Source organism: Pygocentrus nattereri, chromosome 17, assembly GCF_015220715.1.
Source record: "Pygocentrus nattereri isolate fPygNat1 chromosome 17, fPygNat1.pri, whole genome shotgun sequence".
Taxonomy (NCBI): Eukaryota; Metazoa; Chordata; class Actinopteri; order Characiformes; family Serrasalmidae; genus Pygocentrus; species Pygocentrus nattereri.
The window spans coordinates 31,811,826-31,833,786 of NC_051227.1; the positions used below are offsets into that span (position 1 = coordinate 31,811,826).

Here is a 21,961-nt window from a genome sequence, read left to right on the forward strand (position 1 = left end):
TTTGTTTGGGGGGGAGGAGGAGAGAGAGTGGAGTGGTGGAGTTGCATTGTATATGGATAGACTATTGACGTTTTAATTCATGATCTCTCTGTCTGTTGAATGCTTCAGCAATACATTCCAGCACAGGGCCAGAAAAGAACATATTGTTTTTGAATCGGATTTAAGTGTCATTTTGAGAGAAGGGAAAATGTATTTTGTTGTGCACATAAGTGTGTGTGTGTGTGTGTGTGTGTGTGTGTGTGTGTGTGTGTGTGTGTGTGTAAGAGTGAGTGTTTTTTTCCACATGTGTATGTGTGTGTATGTGCCACACGGACTGCTTTTACTGCCTGCGCTAGATTGGTATGTGTTGGGGTGTGTGTGTGTGTGTGTGTGTGTGTGTGTGTAGGTATCCTTGCCATCAAAGATTTTAAGGCACTTAATCTTCTGTTTCATTTTTTAGTTCTCACTGTTGTTCTTCAAATAATAAAGGACATGCAAAGGTTGTGTTAACATAAAACAAACATTTCTTGATACACATATATTGAAACTTTCAGCTTCATGTTCTATGAACTTGTTAGCTCCAATATTCTATTCTACACTGATGAGCAAAATTGTTATGACCACTAATGTAACCCGCTATTACCCTTTGGCCTCCTTTAAGGCCTGACTATGTTTGTTCTATGTACCACATTATTTGTAAGTCGCTTTGGATAAAAGCGTCTGCTAAATGTAATGTAATGTAATGTAATGTAATGTAATAGATTGGTCCTCCATGTGCTGCAAAAACAACAATGCCAACCCTCCAAGACAGGGCCTTTACATGATCTCCAAAAGTGTCCTGTTGTATCTGGCACCAAGACGTTAACAGCAGATCCTTTAAGTCCTGTTAGTTGTGAGGTAATAGACTCTCCTAGAGGGAGTTTGATGCTACCAGAAATGCACACAGACATTTCAGAGGAGGAAAAAGGGTAACCTGAACGCAAATTTTGATATAAGTATAATGTAGCCGCTACTGTCACTATACTATTCTATCATGGCAGCAAAACTATCCTGACATGGGTTTGAACTCTGCTCTTCAGCATAAAAGGCTGCAACATTACCCTCAATCAAAATGCAGAGAGGTACAACTTTATCTCCCTGTTCTTCATAATTACAAAAACATGGTGAGTTGGGAAGTTATTAGCGCCCCATACTGATGTTTGTTTGGTGATTCTTGATGAATTGAATGATTTCTTGATGAATATTATGTTGATGCTGTCGTAAAGAGGTTATTAGTGCTGTAGAAAGTGAGATGCGTTCATCCAAGACGGGTCATAGTCACTGAGGTGAAATCTCTACAGGCAGTTTATCCTGTACCACAAGTGCGATGAAGCTCACGGACCCAAACTGACTCACCAGCTCTCTTCCTGGCATGAAACTGACCTGTGTCTCTCTGAAACGGATCCTTGAGAATCAAATCAAATCAAATCAAATCAAATTTATTTATATAACGCTTTTTACAACTGATGTTGTCACAAAGCAGCTTTACAAAAATGGGAATCACAGCACAGAGAATCAGACAAAACACTGAACATAATATACAGAATATACAGAATATACAGAACCCCCGTGAGCGCTGAGGCAAGGAAAAACTCCCTCAGAGCAGGAGGAGGAAGAAACCTCGGGAGGACCAAGACTCACATCTAAAGGGGGGACCATCCTACCACTGGTCAGACAACTTATAAGTTAAACATTGAAAAGTCAATTTTACATCCACGCAGTTCTAATATATTCAGGTGTGTATAATCAACAGTGGAAACAATTAGAGTTCATATAGATTTGGATGTGATCTGTAGTGGAGAAGCTGCGTTCCAGAAACTTCCCTCAGTCTGGTCAATCAGGGGGACAGGGGGACTTGAGGGTGGAACATCCATCAGTATTGGGCCGGACCGGTGGACAGTCAGTAACTCGGAGGAAGGAAAGATTTGGAAGGAAAGAATGGCCACATAAAACACAGTTAATATAGACACTGCACAAAAGTGCATCTGTAAAGTCTATTGGAATTGGAGAAAAATTTAGAATTTGAGTGTCACACTATTCATTCACATTTTATATAAACAGCATTAACATTACTACAAATATGGACGTTTAGGCATGATAAACCCCCCACACAACCTTTTGGGTCATTATCTAGCTAAGACCACTTACTTTTTAAAAAGTAAGGTGTCTCCAAACTTTTGACAGGCAGCGTATGCATATTTATACAGCTTTGTAAACTTGGGCAGCTCTTTATAAACACAGATGGGTAGTACAGTAGAATAAAACTATACAAAGTTACAGTGGAATAATGAAAGTTGCTTCAAAAAAAGCATGTTTGTGTGTGCATTATCTCTGCTAGGCCTCTTTGTTGGATCAGTGCCATATTCAGAACGAAGGCCATTGGGTCAGAGGGTCGTGGGGAGGTGAGAGTGGAAAGAGAGGAAGCAGGCTTAATGCGAGTGAAGCTGGTAGTTTCCTGTCTGCAGGCAGGGCACAGAAAGCTTTCTGTCCTGACTTTGAGCCTGCCCCTCTCTCTTTACCCACTCTAATTCAATCACAGCTCCACCAGCCCCTGACCTCAGTGCATCTCAGCCCGCCCCTCTGACTCACACCTTCTCTGGAATGACTTCTCAGCGCTGCCTTTAGTGCTGGACTCTGTTCACGAATAGTGCTGTCATAATATAACTTATGTTTAGTCAGTTTTTAATAAAGCTGCAGAGCTCGGCAGGCTTCCTTTTATAACACATACTGCATCATTGAACCGCCGCACAGTTAATATTTGAGTAAAAAAAAGAAGGCTGTCGTTTTTCCTACATTATTCCTCTGAAATAAGCATGAAGTTCAATAAGGGGGGTGGTTCACTGTCCAGTGAAGGCTAAAAATATTGTAACGCTGTCATTGTCATAATGTCAGTTTTCACTGTGAATGATGAAAATGATCAAACTGGTTCCAGTGACTGTATCACCCTTTAAATGCTTAGAGCTTTTACTGAACTGGGAAAATCTGCTTTTACAGTGCACCAGCACTCAACCATTTTATATTTTTATTTAATTTATTTAAACTCTGTAATCATTGCCACTTGCAGCTGTTTTAGTTGATTTTGCCTTTAGTTTCTTTAGCTTTTAATTTATTTTAGTTGTTTCTTAGTTGATTTTTTATTGTTGTTCTTTTAACTGTCTTCACTATTTTATCGTCATTACATTATTACTTAACATTTACTCCTTCCATTCTCCTTAATAATTTTACCTGCTTATAACATGCTGCGAGTTACTCTGTAAAACCTGAAAAAAAACACTTAAAAGCTGCAGGAGTTTTTCAGACCATGTCATACATCTTTACATATTAATGCCACATGCACAGGATGAAAAAGAAGGTCTCAAATGCAAAATCAGCATTATTTTGATGATACAATGACAATAGTAGATAATTTACTTTTTCAGATGGCACATCCTACACAAAGTTTTGACCTAGCTTTGAATACTCTTTCAACACACTCGCCAACATCGCATTTATCCACTCACGGAAGGGGTCCAAAGCACAACTGATGTTGTTCCATGCAATCATACATTTCCAATTTGCTTTAAAGTCCGAAACATCATCTTGACATCTGTACAGTAGTAATTCTGTAATTTTTCTGTTATTACACTTTCTTTGTTATACTTGTATTACTACAGATTTATATTTACTCTTTCAGTCCCTTGTTTTTGCTACCTGCTGAGGGTCATTCCTTACTTGTCTTCTGTATTACTCTGTAAAATCCCAGACACATCTGCATCAATGGTACAGTGGAAATCTCAGTAGTCATTTTCAGTAATGTATTTAGAAAAATAGCCAGTCATAGTAAACACAGTTTTTAAGGCTTGTGAGTGTCCCTGCCTTTGACCAAGACACAGCCAGTTGTTTTTTGAAAATCATAGAAACAGTTCAGAAACGTCCTTCTTTAGGAGTAAAATGTAAAGCTTACAGATCTGTTCCTGAACGAAGTCTGGTTTGTTTAGGTGATGTTGGGGTTCTCTGGTGTTCAGGGATTCTTATCCATTCATTTCATATTAGCATGATTTGATGCTTTTGCAGGTTGCTCACCAACTTTACGGTGCTTCCTGTGCTTGTGTTGTGCTGTTCACAGTTGCACAGATAATCTATGTAGAGGAACTTTGTGCAGTATTCTTCTCTTAGAGATAATAATAAAATAAAATGGCATTCTCAATATGTCTCTAATGTAATGTAATTACAAGAATTTAAGCAGTTACAGCTTATGTCATGTGACACTATGACAAAAACAGTGAAATATGTGATGACAATAGTATCATGACACTGATATCTTACTGAACAAAATTTGGCAAGACACCTTATCATAGCATATGACATCTGGCATGACATGTTTAAGGTATAGTCATGTCAATGTTATGTAACACATTTCCAATGAAGTATGACAGAAATGGGAACTGGTCATAAAAATGAATGATTGCTGAAATTCTAGTTTAACACCTTCAAACCATATGGCTACACGTCATTAGTCCACGTTCATAACTGCATCATAGTTCATTTCATCGCAGTTAATTCATAGCAGTTACTGAATAATAAGCCTGCAGTTTAAGGGGTTTATTTCTATTTTGCTTGTATATTTCTTTTTCATGCTAGTGTTGGTTTACTGGTCTCCCCATTTACATTTTCCTTTCAAATTCAGTTAAATAATAAATGCTTATTATAACAAGCAAAGTTACTGTGTGATCCATTAAAGAAATAGGCCTGATGCCTCATAGATCACAGACACTTCAAATAAAGAGTGACTAAAGATGGTTTGTTTTGCTTCTGATATAATACAAATTGTGTAAGCTTCTGCTTTAGTTTTGTAAATAAACCTCTTTCTTTCTTGATGGTGAACACACAGGCTTTCGTGCCCTGAGCGCTGAATCAAAAGCTCCAGTCTGAGCTTTTCCACAGCAGCCAGTACCAGTACAAGGCCTGTTAACCTCCCAGTGGCTAATAACATATCCTTCCATGGCTTTTTATTTGGCCCACCACAGCTGCTTTTGAGCTTTAGCGGTGTGCCGTACAACTTTTAAGTCTCTGCAAGTGATTACTAGACCAATGTAAAAGCCCACCAAATGTGGAAATCAGTGCCGCACTGCCATTATGCAATCTGTGTGGATTACTATTACACTCAGCTCATATAAAACTCAGTGGGCCGATGATCAGTTGGTTGTTTGTTAGGTTCACCTCTCTGTCTACATCTAACCTCAGAATGGTGTGTGGCAATCCACTGGCAGAATAGTGGGAAATTCACCCAGCAGTCTCAGAGAGGGCCTCATGTACTCCTAGGAGTCTTGCAATCTCAGGCAGTTCTTTATAAACACAAGTGGACAAAGTAGCCTAAAACCTCAACTCAATAAAAGTATTCTTATTTGAGTGAAGTAATGACTCAAGTACCTACCAAAAACAACTTGAGTGGTGGTAAAAAAAAATCACAAAAATATATATTTTTTATCTGAAAACCTGTTTTATATTTAATTGATTCTGCATAATGCAGTGCATGCAATCTTAAATGATATTTTACCCTTTCTCTGTCCAAACATTTGCTCTAAAGCTGTAGGTCTTGTTTTGTACATGTCTGTGGGCCTGTTGATCACTGTGCTGTCATGTAGAATGGAGTGACAGTGCTAGTGGCAGTGGAGTGGCAGTGCTTGGGAATGGCAGTGCATTGAATGGATGTGCTAGAGGCAGTGTCAGTGGCAGTAGTGTTAAAGGCTGTGGTACTGGAATGAAGTGGTAGTGTGAACAATAACCTTGACAGCAGTGGAGTGGCAGTTTTTGAGGTTGTGATACTGGAGTGGAGTGGTAGTGCTAATATCTAGCAGCAGTTAAGTGGATTTGCAGTATTAATGGCACTGGCAGTAGAATGGAGTAGTGCTAGCAGTAGTGTTAGCAGCAGTGGAATTGTAATGCTAGTGGCAGTGGATATGTAGTGGAGAACAGTAGTAGTGCTAAAGGCATTGCTGGTGTTAGTGAAAAGTGGTGACAATGAAATAGAGAGGCAGTAGCAGTGGCAGTATTAGTGGCAGTGTTTGTATCAGTAGAAGTGGAATGGAGCAACAGTGGGTGGCTGTGCTGATGGCAGTAGAGTGGCAGCGCTAGTGGTAGTGATAATGGCAATAGAAGTTGAACACTGGTCTTCGGGTGGCAGGGCTAGTGGCAGTGGAGTGGAGGGCTTCCTGCAGGCCTGTGTGGACAGGAGGAGCCTCTGCTGGCCTTCAGCGCTGGAAAGTATTTGTGCCGTGGCCACAGGCCCACCTCCCAGCCTGGGAACGGAAGCCGGGAGTCGCCAGGGAAAACAAGTAGACAATCAGGTAGGAGAGAGAGAGAGAGAGGGGGAAAGAACAGAGCAAAAGAGAGAGAGAGAGAGATGGAGGGAGCACAGACAGGGAAAGTGAAGTGCTTTTTCAAGTGTTGTGGTTTTGAAGCAATTTTCATTGGATATTTTTGTCTTACTGTATAGTAATCAGTAGTGTTTGTGTGTGTGTGTGTGTGTGTGTGTGTGTGTGTGTGTGTGTGTGTGTGTGTGTGTGTGTGTGTGTGTGTGTGTGTGTGTGTGTGTGTGTTTTGTTGGTGTAGTGTTTTGTGTGTCCGTTATTGAAATCTAATCCTGTGTCAGTGTGTGTTTGTACAGCGTGTGTGTATGAGAAAGTGTCGCAGAGTGTGTGTTTGGGTAAGGACAGTGGCCAGCAGGGGACAGGGTGGGTTCAGGGCAGGGGAAGAGGGGATGCCTGTGGGGAGGCAGATCAGGGTGTTCATTTTCCAACAAGGGGGGTCCTGCTGTCCAGCACGTACAGTATGTGTGTGGGTGGGGGGCACTGCCCCCACCCCTTCACTCGCCCCCCTCTCTCTCTCTTTCTTTCTCTCTCTCACTTTCACTCTCTTAGCTGAAGGATGAATGGTGCTGGACTGAATGGAAATGGTGAATGAATGGTGGAGTAAGACATGGCAGTGAATGAATGGCTTGTGGGAATGAATGCAGGGGCTGAATGAAATGAAGGCCTGGAAATAATAAATGATTTTAAAGGCAAAAGGGAATTGCGTGTACAAAACCAAGGGACAGCTGTTTCAAACAACTCACTAATTCTGACTGAGTTCACTAAATAACTGTTGAAATAGGGTTTCTGGCTTTGGAACATACTGTTGCTATTAACTTCAGAATTAACACATACACTGCTCATGAGAGTGTATTAGTCAAATACTTACACATGACTCAAGGGTTGTTGATTTGAAGGACTGCATATTCTGTAAGTTTTACCAAAATGTATTTTTTTCAGTGATACCTTATACCATTAAACAACAATTTAATTAGTATAAACAAACAAACAGCAGAACATTTAAAACAGACCATTTTAAACATCTGATTATACTTAAAACACCATGATTTTCCCCTCTAGGTCCCCACTTCATACACTCTGTGAAACGCTTCTATTAATTATTTCTTATTGAAACAAACAGGGGAATTTGGTCAAAATTGTATTGTTCTACAATGAATTATGCTATGTATAAAAATTTGATATGATGAAATATTAGTGTTGTGCATACAGTCTTGTTTTTCAATAAACTATTTTTTACATTTTTGTCCTGTTTTTGCCATTGTTTGACATCACAGACCTGAACTTGTTGATATAGAATTAAACTATATTTCATTATATAGTTTTGTAATTCATTATATTTCATTAGTCATTATTATATTTAACTACTTATCAACTATTATGTAATAACAATTCATTTGTATTGCTAAAGCACAGTGATAACACTAGAAAATTATATTAATAACACCAGACTCTTATGGGCTTAAAGTGCAGAACATTAGTAATGCATAACTCCTGCAAAGAGTTTTATTGCATAATACGTTTTAAACATGATTTGTATTGTTGTGACATAAGTTGAGGACTGAAGCTGACTCTAACGAGTGAGTGCACCAACACCAGACAACTGGCTGAGTGCTGCAGCAAGATGAGCTTGTAGAAGTGGATAAGTGTGCGATTGGGTGAGTCACAGTGGCTGTTCTGGCAGATGGAGTGTGTGCAGTGGTGGTTTGGCTAGGCAGCAGAGCGGAGAAAAGGAGAAAACGAGGGACCGATAGTGGGCGGGAGAGAGATATCTATCTTTAGTGTACCAATATAACCACGCTACCACGTTCACCCCACCACAGGTTAAACACTTTCCTCAGTTCAATAAAGATCAATAAAAAATGGCGCTCCCCCTGAAACGGACAATTCTGACAGATAAACCAAACGGATCCTGCTGTATGAAAACAAATGCAATGGGGCTTCTGAACTCCATCCTACAGAATCTACATCCTCCCCCAACACTGCTGGGTCCAGGTGTACTTCATGCCTTTTTTTAAGAACCCCATAAATAATCCACCATCAAATCAGCTGTATGAATTCTCCATAGGTGGCTTATACAGAGACCCCCACCTGCCTCTCCGTTGGAAGTCTAGCATGAACATTCACTCACCTCTTATGGAAATGTGTAGAGAGAGAGGGAAAGAAAGAGAGGGGGGGGAGAGAGCGAGATAGATAGAGAGGGGGGCAGAGAGAGAGAGAGGGAGAGAGAGATAGAGAGAGAGGGGGAGAGGGGGAGAGAGAGAGATAGAGAGAGAGAGAGGGAGAGATAGAGAGAGAGAGAGAGAGAGAGAGAGAGAGAGAGAGAAAGAGGGAGAAAGATAGAGGGAGGAGAGAGGGAGAGAGAGAGGGAGGGGAGAGAGTGAGAGAGAGACAGACAGACAGAAGGAAAGAGAAAGGGGCTGCAGAAGTGTCCCATGCAGCTGTGGGGAATTCACTGCCACTCAGCCTTAATGAGCAGAGCAAATGTGTCAGGTCCAATAAAGTTCGAGTGAAAGCGAAGGAGAAAGAGGGAGATGTAATTATCTGGAAGTTGGCGACCTTATATTTCATTAGTCAACTTTAGTCTGTAGGCTTTCACAGTCACCACAAGTGGTTCCTTGTCAGTCAAACATATGTCTTCCCTACAAGTGGAATTAAAGCAGTGTCCATACAAGGGCTGCCATGATTACTCTATTATAAAATAATCAAATAATAATGCACCTTCACAATCATTTGAGCATGATTATTTGGCAGTTACCATGTCTGTAATGCATATTTTTATTTCTCTTTGTGGTCTCACATTCATTTATATACATTTTTGCCACACAAGCTGTATTGCAGAAGCTAGACTGCAGCTGAGAAAGGTGCACAACTGACCTTTTTAACATTTACATAGCATACATAGCTAGCCCTTCTTACAAATACAAACTGAATTCTGATGGTCCACATTTTAGAAAGCTGGCACATTAACTAAACTAATCTCAACGTCTACTAGCATCTGAAATGCATCTTGTATAAACATCTTACATCTGAACACAAATCCTGCAGGTGCAGCGGCTTCATCTGCTGCCATTCGTCTTACATTTTTTGCAGGTCAGATGTGTCCACACAAAATTATGTCCTCAAAAATTGTCAGAATGTAGGCTGGAATTCTTGGCTGTATTTGAAGGATCCTTCTGATTGGAACAACCTTCAATCATGCAGCAGTCAAGAAATGCAGCCCACCTAGACTGCAGCCTGGTTTTTTAGTTACAGTGTTGTAGAAACTGCACTATTCAAATGTTTGAAATCACCATACAGACCTTTGGAATCACTTTTTTCACGAACCTACAAGTTCATAGGTTTCAACTCATTTAAATTAGGCAGAAAACTCATCAAGGTATATTATTTATCATTTAACAACTCCTTGCTATTCCCATAAAACATATTGTAGTATTTCAATCTATATTGTATAAGTAATTATAGAATATGACAAGTTATTCCAAACTTTTTAACAATAGTATATTATAAACATGTTCTGTTTCACATCCTACAGAGAACAGGTTTCTTCACATTTTAATGCATAGTTACTGTTTATTTGCTGAACATGGGACATTGAAAAAAAAAACAGAAAATACTTTGTGAATACCTGTGCGAAGGTTATTGCACATGTTATACTGTCTGTTTTATTTGTTCCCACTATGATAAAAGTAGATAAACAGAAACGATGCCCTAAAATTTGGAGAAAAATGTCATTTTCCAATAACGTATTCTGGAATTTTTGAAAGGCCTTGCAGTCCAGTGCAGACTACATAGCCTTTCAAACAATACCAATGGAGTTAACCAGTGCAGTTAAGTCTAGTTGTATTGTTTGGCTTCTTAATAATCATAATCATATGTTGATACTAATCATAGTCTGTAGTGACAGCTGTAGTCCATACATTATCATAGAGATCCATAGACCCATTTATATTTTAGTGCCAAACATGCTCCATTCAATAAACCATGGAATAAACCAGAATCTGATGTATGTGATGTATATAGAAAGCTGGAGCTGTCATGAATGATTTATTTTAACCACGCTCTAGTACACTAGTACACTAGTGAATGTTTGGCTATTTTCACTGAATATCTGACCTGAATTCATGCATGTGTGTTTATTTGTGTGGGGAGTATGAGCGCATTTGAATATTTGTATTTGTGCATTGAGGGTGGGTGCATGAGTTCAGGGTTACTTTGTACATCTAAGTGTGTGTGTGTTCGTGTTTGTGATACGTGCCTCAGTGACTGTCCGGGGTCTCAGAGGAATTGAAGTGATTGAAGCAGGGATGAGAGATTTTGAGAGAGAGAGAGAGAGAGAGAGAGAGAGTTGGGAGTTGGGGGCTGGCCGAGTGGACGTGACATCCCCAGCTGGCCTGTGACATCATCACTGATCCGAGGACAGGAAGTGAGGGAGTTATTGAGTTCCAAATATGTGTGTGTGTGTGTGTGTGTGTGTGTGTGTGTGTGTGTGTGTGTGTGTGTGTGTGTGTGTTGGATGGCGGGGGGGGGTGACATCAGTACTGTCTGGGTCTCACAGTCTTCCAGCTGGGTAAACCAGAGTGAGAGAGGATCCCCTTATAGCCTCTTATAGCCTCCAGTGTGTGTGTGTGTGTGTGTGTGTGTGTGTGTGTGTGTGTGTGTGTGTGTGTGTGTGTGTGTGTGTGTGTTTGTGTGTGTAAGAGACGTTATTAGAGATAGACTCACCTCTGCTCTCTGTGCCATGTGTTTCCTCTTCCCGTCTCCTGTCAGAGTGCTCACAGCTCAACCTCTCTGTCTGCCTCCCTCTGGGCCTCACACACACACACACACACACACACACACACACACACACACACAAGCACACACAATTAACCCAAAAAAGTATTTTCCTTATAGAGGCCAGCAAAACATTTCAAATGTGTCAGACATTTCATATTGACATTACCAAAAATGGTTCTATGGAATCACTGGTCCTCATTTATTTGGATAGGAAAAAAATGCCTTTCTCTCTCCTCCACTGTGTTAGTGATGGTGTTATCTGTTATTTGTTCCTAACCACAATGATGCTGACACACAAGATTACACAATATGTAAGGCAGTGAAGGATACAAACATGATTGGATGCCTTCCTGCCTCAGAATATGTATGAGTGGGCAGTGTTTACTCATAATAAATAATTTCCATCCATCCATCCATCCATCATCTTCCGCTTCTCCGGGGTTTGGGTCGCGGGGGCAGCATCCTGAGCAATGAGGCCCAGACCTCCCTTTCCCCAGCCACTTCCACTAGCTCCCTGGGAGGGATTCCGAGGCGCTCCCAGGCCAGCTGGGCGATATAGTCACGCCAGCGTGTCCTGGGTCTTCCCCGGGGTCTCCTCCCTGGTGGACTTGCCTGTGACACCTCCCAAGGGAGGCGTCCAGGAGGCATCCTAACAAGATGCCCGAACCACCTCAACTGGCTCCTCTCGACGTGGAGAAGCAGCGGCTCTACTTTGAGTCCCTCCCGGATGACCGAACTTCTCACCCTATCTCTAAGGGAGAGTCCAGCCACCCTGCGGAGGAAACTCATTTCGGCCGCTTGTATTCGCGATCTCGTTCTTTCGGTCATTACCCAAAGCTCATGACCATAGGTGAGGGTGGGAACGTAGATCGACCGGTAAATCGAGAGCCTTGCCTTATGGCTCAGCTCTTTCTTTACCACAACAGACCGGTAAAGAGCCCGCATCACTGCTGACCCAGCACCAATCCGCCTGTCAATCTCCCATCACTCGTGAACAAGACCCCGAGATACTTAAACTCCTCCACTTGAGGCAAGAGCTCATCCCCGACCCAGAGAGGGCTCTCCACCCTTTCCCGCGTGAGGACCATGGCCTCGGATTTGGAGGTACTGATCCTCATCCCGGCCGCTTCACACTCAGCTGCAAACCGATCTAGTGAAAGCTGAAGTTCACGGCCTGATGTCCCCAATAGGACCACATCATCTGCAAACAGCAGCGATGTGACCCTGAGGTCACCAAACCGGACACCCTCCATCCCCTGACTGCGCCTAGAAATTCTATCCATAAAAATTATGAATAGAATCGGTGACAAAGGGCAGCTCTGACCACGACCAGGGCGGAACCCGCACTGCTCCTCCTGAATCTGAGGTTCGACTATAAGCCGGACTCTCTTCTCCAGTACCCCTGCATAGACCTTACCAGGGAGGCTGAAGAGTGTGATTCCCCTGTAGTTGGAACACACCCTCCGGTCCTCCTTTTTAAAAAGAGGCACCACCACCCCAGTCTGCCAATCCAGTGGCACCACCCCCGATGTCCACGCAATGTTGAAAAGGCGTGTCAGCCAAGACAGCCCCACAACATCCAGAGCCTTGAGGAACTCGGGACGGATCTCATCCACCCCTGGAGCCCTGCCGCTAAGGAGCTTTTTAACTACCTTAGCGACTTCGGCCTCAGTAATGGACAAGCCTATTCCCGTGTCCCCAGACTCTGCCTCCTCACTGGAGAACGTGTCGGTGGGATTGAGAAGGTCCTCAAAGTATTCCTTCCACCGCCCAATGACGTCTTCAGTCGAAGTCAGCAGCACATCATCTCCACTATATACAGTGCTAGTGGCACACTGCTTTCCTCTTCTGAGTCGCCTGACGGTTTGCCAGAATCTTTTCGGAGCCGACTTAAAGTCACTTTCCAAGGCCTCACCGAACTCTTCCCACACCCGGGTTTTTGCCTTGGCAACGACTGAAGCCGCAGATCGCTTGGCCTGTCGATACCTGCCAGCTGCCTCTGGTGTCCTACAGGCCAACCATGCCCGGTAGGACTCCTTCTTCAGCTTGACGGCATCTCTCACCTGGGGTGTCCACCACTGGGTTCGAGGATTACCGCCCCGACAGGCACCAACTACCTTGCGCCCACAGCTACAGTCAGCCGCTTCAACAATGGAGGAGCGGAACATGGCCCATTCTGAGTCAATTTCCCTCACCTCCCCCGATATCTGGTCAAAGTTCTGACGGAGGTGTGAGTTGAAGATCAATCTGACAGGTTCTTCTGCCAGACGTTCCCAGCAAACCCTCACTATACGTTTGGGTTTGCCTGGTCTGACCGGGATCTTCCCCCACCACCTGATCCAACTCACCACCAGGTGGTGATCAGTTGACAGCTCAGCTCCTCTCTTTACCCAAGTGTCCAATAAACATGGCCGCAAGTCTGATGACACGACTACAAAGTCAATCATTGAACTGCGGGCTAGGGTGTCCTGGTGCCATGTGCACTTATGGACATCCTTGTGTTCAAACATGGTGTTCGTTATTGACAAACTGTCGTTTGCACAGAAGTCCAAAAACTGAACACCACTCGGGTTCAGATCAGAGAGGCCATTCCTCCCAATCACACCCCTCCAGGTCTTACTGTTGTTGCCCACATGAGCGTTGAAGTCCCCCAGTAGGACAATCGAGTCTCGAGGAGGAGCACTTTCAAGCACCCCTCCCAAGGACTCTAGGAAGGCTGGGTACTCTGAACTGCTGTTCGGTGCATAAGCACAGACAACAGTCAGGACCCGTTCCCCAACCCGAAGGCGTAGGGAAGCTACCCTCTCGTCCACCGGGGAAAACCCCAACATACAGGTGCCGAGTCGAGGGGCTATGAGAAAGCCCACACCTGCCCGCCGCCTCTCACCATGGGCAACTCCAGAAAAGAAAAAAGTCCAGCCCCTCTCAAGGAGATTGGACCCAGAGCCCAAGCTATGTGTTGAGGTGAGCCAGACTATATCTAGCCGGTATCTCTCAACCTCGCGCACCAACTCAGGCTCCTTCCCCGCCAGTGAGGTAACGTTCCAAGTTCCAAAAGCCAGTTTCAGCAACCGAGGATCAGAACACCAAGGCCCATGCCTTCGGACACTGCCCGATCCACAATGCACCGAACCCCTACTACTGCCCCTCCCATCGGTGGTGGGTCGATGGGAGGGTAATAAATAATTTGAATATGTCAAATGTTTCAGTTCATGCTGCCTAATCATTGCGGGGATAATTTGTTTGAGTTAAGTAGGAATTCCACCATTTCTGTTTAAATGTAAATAAAGTCATCTGGAGTCATTTGATATGAAATTATCTGCTCTAGAGAAACGTGTCTAATGTCCAAGACATTGTTTTACACTAGTTCTGAGATAATTATACAGGTTAGAGATGAACTCTTAAACTTTAAACGCTAAACGTTCAAAATATATAACGAACTTGCAAATAAAAGTTCTTAACCATTTTTTTTCTTCACATTATGTGAAGGTTCTTAAAACCTAAAGGTTCTTAAAGATTCCTCATACTCACACATCTAATTTACGAAAGCAGTTCTCCAGTGAAAAGTTCTATAGGGAACCGAAAACATTAAGCATTAAGTGTGTGTAAATTTGTAGACAAGCTTTTTACAGAAAGAAGAGTCAATATTGATACACTCAGCATTGATGGCTTTAAACAGTTGAAAAACATTGCTGAGCTAGTTTGTGTTTAATGTGAGACCCTCTATGGGGTTTAAACCTGAACTCTGACCAGGCCAAAATCATCAGTGAGAATTTTACTGATAGTAAAATTATATTTTGTGATTGGCACATTTTTTGTGCCCAAACGTAGTTTCACTGGTCATTTCAGATAGTAAATAATATGGCTGTATTTGTGTTTTAGACAGCACAGGTCCTGGTTCCCTGAGTCAGTAAATTTCACATTTTCACATCAATTTCACATCAAAAAAACTCTGAATGGCTTTGTAAAATATGTAATATACTCAAATATGTGCACCATTGCTTTTGTTTTACTTAATGCTTGAAAAAGTCTTCTTCTTCTTTCGGCTGCTCCCTTTAGGGGTCGCCACAGCGGATCATCTGCCTCCATCTTGCCCTATCCACTGCCTCCTCTACTTTTACATCAAAACCAGCCATTAGGGGTGTACTTTGTGTACTTCTGGTGCCGGACCCAAGCCCAGAAAAATGGTGAGGGTTGCGTCAGGAAGGGCATCCGGCATAAAACTTGTGCCAAAACTATCATGCGGATCACAAATATGATGCTTGAAAAAGTAATTACATTTATTTATTAACATGAATGGATTAGTAAAAATATCACACATGTACCAAACAAATCAGTTTTATTTGTGGGAAATCGATGACTGTCGATTTAAGTGAATGGAATCCCAGAAAAGTCAATTCCAGGTAAAAAATAAAAATAAAAGTAACAAAGTCTGTACATGCCCACTCTATTCTGATGCCATGGAAATATGTAGCATAAGTGAATCAAACACACAATATACACAGTATTTTTTTTTTGAGTGAAGAAGTCTTCTGAAGTGTCAAATTGTAACTTCAAACTGATCTAAACTAAGTTGATCACCAAACAGTCTGATCTGCATTGTGGCTCATACTATTCACACAGTCCATGTTCCTCACAGCTTCATGAGTTCTCTATTTTATACCATTTGTTTGTGCCAAGCATATGAGCGCTAAGGGAAAAGTCCGACTGGACAGTGTTTTCCTGGGACAGTTCATTTAAGATCACCTCATCCCCTCATCGAGGCCATCATTTACAAGAGAGCTGTGTGTGTCACACAGTGTGTGTGAGAGTGTGTGCATGTGTGTTTTCATACATTTTTGGGAGAAGCACATCTTAAGCAGAGAAAAACTGGGTGAACCTACAATGTCAGGATCTATAATATATTGTAAAGGCACACATTTCCTCATTTAAAACTGAAAAGGCATAAGAATTTCTTTTTTGTTGCTGAGATTGAGTTTAGGATTAGGGTTGTGTTTAGGATTAGGTTTAGACAGCACTTTTTATATCTACATAACAGTTTACAAATACAGACTTATTAATACAACTTCAGTTGCTCAGCAGTCCGGGGTCTCCGTTGACATATTTTGTGTTTCATAATGCGCCACACATTTTCAGTGGGAGACAGGTCTGGACTGCAGGCAGGCCAGTCTAGTACCCGCACTCTTTTACTACGACGCCACGCTGTTGTAAAATGTGCAGAATATGGCTTGGCATCGTCTTGCTGAAATAAGCAGGGACATCCCTGAAAAAGACGCTGCTTGGATGGCAGCATATGTTGCTCCAAAACCTGTATGTACTTTTCAGCATTAATGGTGCCTTCACAGATGTGCAAGTTACCCCTGCCATGGGCACTAACACACCCTCATACCATCAGAGATGCTGGCTTTTGAACTTTGCGCTGATAACAATCCGGACAGTCCTTTCCCTCTTTGGTCCGGAGGACACGACGTCCATGATTTCCAAAAACAATTTGAAATGTTGGCTCGTCAGACCACAGGACACTTTTCCACTTTGCGTCAGTCCATCTCAGATGAGCTCAGGCCCAGAGAAGCCGGCGGCGTTTCTGGGTGGTGTTGATATGTGGCTTTCACTTTGCATGGCAGAGTTTTAACCTGCACTTGTAGATGGAGTGACGAACTGTGTTCACTGACAATGGTTTTCTGAAGTGTTCCTGAGCCCATGTGGTAATATCCGTTACAGAATGCAGTGCCGCCTGAGGGATTGAAGGTCACGGGCATTCAATGTCGGTTTTCTGCCTTGCCGCTTACTTGCAGAGATTACTCCAGATTCTCTGAATCTTTTGATGATATTATGGACTGTAGATGATGAAATCCCTAAATTCCTTGCAATTGCACATTGAGAAACGTTGTTCTTAAACTGTTGGACTATTTGCTCATGCAAAATGTTGTTCACAAAGTGATGAACCTCGCCCCATCCTTGTTTGTGAATGACTGAGCCTTTTAGGGATGCTCCCTTTATACCCCATCATGACACTCACCTGTTTCCAATTAACCTGTTCACCTGTTGAATGTTCCAAGCAGGTGTTTTTTGAGCATTCCTCAACTTTCCCAGTCTTCTGTTGCCCCTGTCCCAACTTCTTTGAAATGTGTTGCAGGCATCAAATTCAAAAGGAGTGAATATTTGCAAAAAACAATAAAGTTTATCCGTTTGAACATTAAATATCTTGTCTTTGTAGTGTATTCAGTTGAATATAGGTTGAACTGGATTTGCAAATCATCGTATTCTGTTTTTGTATATGTTTTACACAACGTCCCAACTTCATTGGAATTGGGGTTTTATAATACATACAGGACATACACTACTTTGTAAAAGCTGTTTATTGATCTAGTTATTTATCTTAGCACTAAGTGAGCTTTTTTTACCACTTAAATAGCAATAACTTGAGAACAAACTCAGGAAAACAAAGCAAGATTTTAAATTAGACTTTAAAAGTCAATATGTTAGTTTAAGATCACAATTAGAAGAACACAGGTTTGGCTCCTGGCTTTTCAGTGCACTAAAGTCATTGTATGATTGATTTGTTAAATTCCATCAGCAGCACACTTGATTTCATTTAACGAAGGCTTGATTAGCTGAGCATGTAGTGGATGGTAACTGCAATTACTGAGATTCCTCAAGGAGATGTGTGGAAATGGTTATGCTAGCTAATTCACTAACATCAAATCAGAATATTTTGTGGTTTATTTGTATTTATTCTTATATTGCTGTTTATTTTTTTTCAAAGAGATAAATGATTAATGCCCTGATAAACAAATTCTCATCCTCTCCATACTGTATGCATTACCCCTCGTCCTGACATTGGATAAAAACAAACCGGTGTGTGTGTGTGTGCGTGTGTGTGTGTGTGTGTGTGTGTGTGTGTGGATGGAGGGCTGGCCATGGTGAGCCCAGGGGTACAGTGAGTTAAGGGGTGGCTGGAGCTTTCCACATGGCCTGTTTGAATGTGAAACACATGTTAATGTGTGGGTGGGAAAGAGAAGAGAATGTGAGAGGGTATCCATGTCTCACTGTGTGAGAACGCCCTGCTTCTCCATCTGCAGGAGCTGTTAATAGTGTGTGCGTGTGTGCGCGTTGTCCTACAGACCTTTTCTCCATCCTTGACTTTCCATCGCACCATCTCCTCACATACTCACCCCACTTTGATCCCCATCCGGCCACTCGCAATGCAAATCATATTCAGCACCTCATCTGCAGGAGGCTCCGCCACATGTGGCCTCAGAGCTGATGGCTTAGTGCGTTTGGCACTCAGACCGTGTAGTGTGTGTGTTTGTGTGTGTTTGTGTGTGTGTGTGTGTGTGTGTGTGTATGGAAGGTGTGAAGTAAGAGCCATTTATGTATCGGAACTTATGTTTAGGACAATCAAGATTACTCAGTTATAAATACTTAATTTAAAAATGCATCCATAGACCATTACAAAGCCATCAATTTGAATATTCTCAAAAAGGGGCTGCTACCATCATTCAGGTTGCTTTAGACTTACAGTGCTGAATAGAGGAGTCTGACAGGATACTTACATCGATATGGAAGTAAGTTCAAAGCATGAACACCTTGTCATGTTCATGTGCAATAGCAAGTGAAAGAATATTGGTTGGTGGGCATAATTCTTGCTCAGTTGTAATATACGCATATACAGTTGTATGCAAAGTTTGAACATATAAAATGATGTTTTATTGATTTTCTAAGTGAAACCAGGTTAACACACTCCTAATATGTTGTGGGAAAAATATTTTTAAAAACTACCATATACTTTGCATAGGCCACATTTTATGTTTTTTTTCCCAGTATGTTAAATTCAGCAAATAAATAGTACTTTGCACATTAAAATGTGCAGAATTGTATTCTCTGTAGAGGACGTGTTAACAAAGCATGCAATTTGACTGGGGCACTGTAGGATTGTATGCATTGTAACAGCATCAATTTGGCAAGACATTTCAGTGTTTTATACCAATTTGTGTCCATTTACAGAGGCATTTTACTTCTCAGCCTCTGTGAATAAGCCAAACCTTTGTGTAAATGTTGATTATCGCTTAATATCCCTTCATTCATTCTTTCAAAGAAATAGGTAGGCTCACAACATTGTACCTAGGGAGAGCTCTTAGGCTAAGTGTGGAACCTACATAGGTAGGACAGTGACTTAGAGCCTGGTAGGCGGTCACATTAATCATTAAGGAATGACTCATTAGATGTTATCAGTTTATTTTATATTCTTGTTCTTTATTTCAAATTCTTACTTTTAGATATTTTTATATTCAACATTTGAGGAAGTTACAAGGCCTGTTATAGAAAAAGGAACCTCACAAACTGATTCAACGTTTTTTCATTTGGTCAATTTTTCTGAGCCATGACAGCAAAACATGAGTTTCTCAAAGGTTACATTTCTGAAACCAGCTGCTTTATCAAGCCAGCTGTGCTAACAGCTGTTTAACGGCTGCTTGTGCCAGCCTTTATTCTTATTGAGTATGCTGATCTCATGACTTATGTTGCTAGATTTTTTTTTCTCCTCTTTTGATGCCCTCTAATTGTACACAGCTCAGATTCATTTGGCATCTAAAGAATGAAAATGATTACAGAAGGAAAGACTGACATATGTTCCCTGCTGAGCCTGTTGTGCTTCTAAGGCAGGATGAGTGAGTACAATAATAATGACTATTTCAACATACTTAAATTTCAAGGATTTGACATGCAAAATACAAATAAATGCAAACAAAAATATACGGTAAAGAACCAGAAATTGATAAATATATATGTAAAATAGAGGTATATAGGAAGGAACAGCAACTAAAAAAATATGTAGGTGATAAAAAAGTAAATATGTAAGTTGCGTGACTTTATAATGAGAAAAAATATGATGTGTCAAAAATATGATCTGCTAATTTGGCTAACTAGAGGAATAAGTTGTGTTTTTGAGAACTTCGAGAATCTATGAGTTCTTTGTGTAACTGTCAAGTTGCAATTATGTTGCAGGCAACTCACAACATGCAACTAGTTGCATGAAAGTTACACCATGTATAGCCAGTCTTAAAAGGTGACGAAACATTACACGATTAAACATCAAAATAATCACTAGATTACTTAATTACTAGTATTTATGTTTGGTATGAAGTGTGAATAGTTGCATCCATCTTTTGGTGTATGTGTGTGGTATGCTGGGTTTCTATTTTGTGCTTGTGTGCTATATAAGTGTGTGTTCTTCTACATCTTATTGGTCGATGTGTGTGTGTGTGTGTGTGTGTGTGTGTGTGTGTGTGTGTGTGTTCCTGCTGTCTGGCAATGAGCGGTGCTGTTGCAGATGGCAGAGGGTGGGAGGTGTGTGGCTGCATTAATACGGCCTGCTCTTCTCGTTAGCACTAATCAGGGGCTTCCTGTGCCGAGAGGAGCCAGGGTTCACCTTCCCTAACACCACACACACACTCACCCGCTCACTCTTGCTCTCCCTCTCTCTCCCCTCTCCCACACCCCTCGCCTCTGACTGGCTGTCTTCCCCTCTCCCACTTCCCCTCAATCTCACCCTGTAACCTCCTCTCCTCCTCAAGTCAAATCAAATCTAGAAAAACTCTGTCATCTCATCCATGCTCAGCCTTACAGTATAACAAACCACACTCTTCGAAGGCCTTGATGCAGACTTACAGTATGAGTGATCAGAATGACACCTAGTATAGTACAGACCATAGATACTCAAACTTTCTGTCTTGGAAGGCCAAAGTTGTCAGTATACATGGAAAATTTTAAGGCATGTCTGCTTTCGTACTGTCAATGAATGTTCTTTAAATACCACAATAGTTTTTTTACATACATTATATGTCCAAAAGTATTAACTCATCTGCCATCACCAAACTGTTCCCACAAAGTTAGGAGGATGAAATTGTCCAAAATCTCTCAGTCTGCTGAAGCATTAAGAGTTCTTTTCACTGGAACCAAGGGGACGAGCCCAGGTCCTGAAAAAAAACCCCACACCATAATCCCCCCTCTGCCAAACTTCACACTTGGCTCAGTGCAGTCAGACAAGTACTGTTTTCCTGGCAACCACCAAACCCAGACTCGTCCATCAGATTGCAGGAGAGGCATGATTCGTCACTCCAGAGCACGTCTCCACTGCTCTGGTGTCCAGTGGCAGCGCTTTACACCACTGCATTTGACGCTTTGCATTGCGCTTGGTCAGGGATAGGCAGGCAGCGAAGTAGCATGCTACTTTTTGTAGTTAGCTACAAATATAAGTAGCTAGTAGCTGTAGCCGCTACAGTTTTATGAAATGTAGCTAGTAGCTTTTTGTGTAGGTATAGCGAAAATTTTCGCTGCAAGTCAACCTGAGCAAAACCTGAGCGCAAAGTGCGGTTGTTTACTGGGCCTGTGGCGGTTATGCAATCCTGACTGAGCAGCGGTCAGCTCGAGCAAACGGGCCTTGCGCTCACTCTTGCGCTGATCACCCCTTACTAGCAGGCTTAACTCAGGGGTCGCAAACGAAATGTTAATAAGAACCGCTTTGTCCTTTCAGCAATAATGAAACCACCTTGGGAGGCACGACATTTTATGTCCGTTTTGCCATCTTGGCTGTAAGAATATTTCAGTATGAGCTGATCTTGTAGTAAAGGTTGAAAATATGAACGCAAACGCAGACTTACTTTGCTCTGCTTTAACCTTCAGTTCAGTGCCCTTCAGTGCTTTTCTCGCTTCTCAGGAAACGTTTCTGCGAATTTCTTGTAAAATATCTCTCAATGTTCAACTTTTTCTGAGGTTGAAGTTGCTTCTCATCCTCGAGTTTCTCGTTCGAATTGTCT

General features: G+C 41.9%; 2 long non-coding RNA genes across 4 annotated transcripts in view; one reads left to right on the forward strand and one right to left on the reverse strand.

Moving 5' to 3' along the window:
• LOC119265769 overlaps positions 1-21,961 on the forward strand; it is a 174,428-nt gene that overhangs the window by 108,323 nt on the left and 44,144 nt on the right. The window lies entirely within an intron of this gene.
• Positions 1,836-21,961, reverse strand: part of LOC119265770 — a 28,378-nt gene continuing 8,252 nt past the window's right edge. Inside the window, exons 2-3 of one of the 3 annotated variants that reach the window (XR_005131725.1) lie at positions 11,091-11,170; positions 1,836-6,296 (exon numbers count right to left, since the gene is read on the reverse strand). This is a non-coding gene — a long non-coding RNA (uncharacterized LOC119265770). Of the gene's footprint in view, positions 6,297-9,964; positions 10,774-11,090; positions 11,177-21,961 lie in introns of those variants that run through there. The other 2 variants (XR_005131726.1, XR_005131727.1) reach the window with 2 other exon arrangements.